General features: G+C 39.4%; 1 long non-coding RNA gene across 1 annotated transcript in view; it reads right to left on the bottom strand.

Annotated features, from left to right (window-relative positions):
- Nucleotides 1-4,328, bottom strand: part of LOC128251063 (uncharacterized) — a 25,324-nt gene that overhangs the window by 4,258 nt on the left and 16,738 nt on the right. Inside the window, exon 3 of the long non-coding RNA XR_008266952.1 lies at nucleotides 1,979-2,062. This is a non-coding gene — a long non-coding RNA (uncharacterized LOC128251063). The remainder of the gene's footprint in view (nucleotides 1-1,978; nucleotides 2,063-4,328) is intronic.

The following is a 4,328-nucleotide window of genomic DNA, read 5'->3' as shown; positions in this document are numbered from 1 at the left end:
TAGTAGTAGTAGTAGTAGTAGTAGTAGTAGTAGTAGTAGTAGTAGTAGTAGTAGTAGTAGTAGCAGCGGCGGCGGCGGCGGCGGCGGTGGTGGTGGTGGTGGTGGAAATACCACCTCCGCCATCATCATCATCATCATCATCATCAACGTCATCACCACTACAACCCCTGTGCATTAACCCAACCGTCAAACACTACACTGCCACCGCCACCACCACCATCAAACAGTAATCTTCTCTACTACTACCCTAATTTCTAAACATTACCACCACCACCACTACCCAATCCATCACTACCACTGTAACCGCCACATTCACTAATACCATCAAAACCATCACCACCACCATCGCTTCCACCAACACCATCACCATCACCACTACTACCATTACTACCACCATCGCCATCATCATCGTCAATATCACCACCACCACCACTACCACCAGTGCATCGCCTTTACCACCACCACTATCGCCTCCACCATCACTAACGCCTCCACCATCATCACTACCACCACCACCACCACCAGCACACCGCCATTACCGTAAAACTTATTCAGGTACGAAAGGAAATATATTGATTCAATCGCTGTAGGTATTTATCGCGTATCTTCTCTATGTTCTTAGTGATTTCAAGAAGTATTGTCAATGTAATGAGCTTAATTCACTCAGTGAATCTCCTCAGATGATTTCTGCCCTGTCCCGCCTCACATTCTCTTGTTCTTCTTGTATTAACTTTACGCTATTACATAGATAGCCTCGTCAGACGGCTTGGCTTGGACAGCTCAACACCACACTGCTTATCACCATCACCGACTCCGCAACACGACCACCATCACAGCTTTTATATAAGTACACACACAGACACAGACACACACAGATAGACAGATGGATAGATAGATAGATAGATAGATAGATAGATAGATAGATAGATAGATAGATAGATAGATAGATAGATAGATAGATAGATAGACCTGCAATAACCATTACGACCACTACAACTGTCAGAAACCATTAGCAAAACCACCACCACCACCACAAAGGATATCATCACTACCACTTCAGCTATCGCTACTTTTACCACTAGTGCTTTCACCACTACCAACACCGCCACTGCTATAGATATTGCTTTCAACACCAACAGCCAACACGTCTTTCAAGACCATTGAGACCATTTTCAGCATCTCTCCACTACAATCACTACTACTACTGCTGCTGCTACTACTACTACTACTACTACTACTACTACTACTACTACTACTACTACTACTGCTGCTGCTGCTGCTGCTGCTGCTGCAACGATGACGATAACCAATACTTTCAATATCACCACCAACTTCAATAGCGCCAAAGTCACTCTCAAGAATGGCTTCAGATTTTTTGGCACAAGGCCAGCGAGTTTGAAGGAGGGGTAAGTTGATGACACCGATCCCTAGTCCTGAACTGGTACTTATTTCATTGACTCCAAAAGGATGAAAGCAAAGTCGACCGGTAGAATTTGAACTCAGAACGCAAAGACGGGCGAAATGCCGCTAAGCATTTTTCCCGGCGTGCTAACAATTCTGCCAGCTCGCCACTTTTTCTGTTACAATCAATATTTCTTTGTTCTTTTCTCTTACAGTCAATATTTCTGGTGAGTCGGCAGAAACGTTAGCACGCTGGACAAAATGCTTAGCGGCATTTCGTTCGTTTTTCCGTTCTGAGTTCAAATCCCTCCGGGGTCAGCTTTGCCTTTCATATAAAATAAAATAAGTACCAGTTGAGCACTGTGGTCGATCAAATCGACTTGGGTCCTCTCCCGAAAGTGCTGGCCTGGAGCCAAAATTTGAAACCAGTATTAACATTTCCTTAAAGCGGTGAGCTGGCACAACTGTTAGCACGCCGGACAAAATACTTAGCGCCATTTCGTCCACCTTTACGTTCTTAATTCAAATTACCCCTTTCGATAAATTTGCTGGCCTTGTGCCAAAATTTGAAACCAACCTTATAGTTACTTGTGCATATCCACCAAGATTTAAACCAGCTATAACAACAGCAACGAGGGAAGCCTCAATGTGATTGCTCGATCTGCGAAAAGAGTAGCCAAATTTCAAATCGCACTCTGCAGTCTTAAAATTAAACACATTCAACGAATGTAGTCCAATGTGGTCCTCTCTATATGTGTATATGCGTATATGTGTGCGTGTGTTTGTGTATGTATATATGCATGCCTTCATACATACATAAATACACACATACATACACGCACACACACACGCACACACATATACATGCACACACATCTATCCATACATACACATATACATACACACATAGATACATACATAATACATACATACACATAAACATACATACATAAATACATACACACACACATACATACATACATACATACATACATATATACATACATACATGCATACATATATTTAAGTCTAGTCAGTCTTTTGCTACTCTGTGTCACGCCTGTGGGATTTCAAGTAAATTAAAGTGATCTAAGAAAAATAACTCAGGATGGCCAGCGGCATGTTTTGAACAACATACACAAATACAGGTATATTGAATACTATACAATATAAATTCTTCGTTATCAAAACTATCGTCTCCTCTGCAAGTGTATCATAACCACCAAACGACGATGACAGGTCTACACAGGAAGGGGAGATAATCAAAGTTGACATGCTATTAAGGAAAAGAACATGCTTCTGGCTCAGTATCCATCATAAGCACAACTGCATAATCTTGTCTCCAGTCGCCAAGGGACTTAGTTTTATATAGAGTAGCACACAATGATAGCAAAGGAAAATCGTACAAACACAGAGATGTGTATGTGTAGATGGATGTATATTCTTTTATTTTTTTTTTACTTGTTTCAGTCATATGACTGCGGCAATGCTGGAAGGTTTTAGTCTAACAAATCGACCCCTGGATTATTTTAAAGCCTAGTAATGCTTATTGTATTGGTCGCTTTTACCATTTAGTTCGGTATGGATAAAAAACCATTATCGGTAAAAACTTATACAAAAAGTTTTTTCTATAATTATAAACATAATTAAAGGATCAGCAAAAGTTTCTTCACCACAGACCGAAATTTAGAAACAGCAGTTAAAATACTAATTCTTCTACTACGATATGTCTCCACAGATAGCAATACTCGTAATTCACATAGGCAAAAAAGAAGAAAAAATAACGAAACCAACCAGCCTTAGTTAATCATGTACGCTTTTCGGGATTAGAATGGTATAAAATTCATTTCCTTCTTCAGAAAATTCTAGATTATAAATTTGAAAATGCTGAAAAAAACCATACATGCTCGATCAGGCGACATCGAACATCGCATAAGAGAAACAGCATTTCCGAATTGATATAGACGAGTAAGTGTATGTTTTTATAGTAACATCTATCATCAAAGCAGTCTATCATGGACCAATAGCCGGATTAATACCTCCCACTTTGAATGGTATGTGTTTGCATTCCAAGAACAAAGAATATCAACCAAGTACCTGATGTACAAAAGGGATAGAGATGCGGGAGAAGCCGTAAAATGTGACAACTGATGCAGTCTTTGTGGAGTTCACACTGAAAATATCACCCATATCGTAAACAGTCGTCCGAAAATGTCATCACGGTATTATCTACCGATGAAACATGACGTTGTAGCTAGGACACACTATAATGAAATCCGTCGGAAAGATAATCCCGAAGACAAATAAATAAAAACCCACAATATGGTAGAAGCCACAGCCACTCATAAGGAAAAGGAATACTGGTGGAATGTACCAGTGAAGACCTCAGTATAATGTAAGCACAATAGACCTGGTATAATGATTTGGGATAGAGAAGAGAAACTGTACACAGTTGTGGAAATTAGCTGCCCAGTGGATGTTAACATAAAGCTAAAGAGCAGTGAAAAAGAGAACACCTATGCTGAACTATTGAGTAATCGTCAGTTACTCTTTCCAGGTTACAAGTTAAGGTTTATACTTGTAATTATTGGAGCCCTGGGATATGTAACACACTGCCTAAATACCAATCTTGAGAAATTAGGCTTCTCAAAACCAGAAAGGAGAAAGCTAATTCGAAGACTACAGATCCAATCCATCACTAGAACTGTAAAAATCTTTAAAACTTACCAGTTTATCATTTAAATATATATGATCATGTCTAGATATGTAACTATATGCATGAGAATACATACATAAAACATACAAATCTGCACATACATACATACATACATACATACATACATACATACAAAAATACCCTGTTGTTGATGTTGAAATTCCAATGAAGGGACCTTGGATCTAGGTTAGAAATCGGTTCTTTCTCTATT

This window comes from Octopus bimaculoides, chromosome 2 (genome assembly GCF_001194135.2).
Source record: "Octopus bimaculoides isolate UCB-OBI-ISO-001 chromosome 2, ASM119413v2, whole genome shotgun sequence".
Taxonomy (NCBI): Eukaryota; Metazoa; Mollusca; class Cephalopoda; order Octopoda; family Octopodidae; genus Octopus; species Octopus bimaculoides.
The sequence above is the reverse complement of the archived record's forward strand: the minus strand, read 5'-3'. Positions and strand labels throughout refer to the sequence as shown.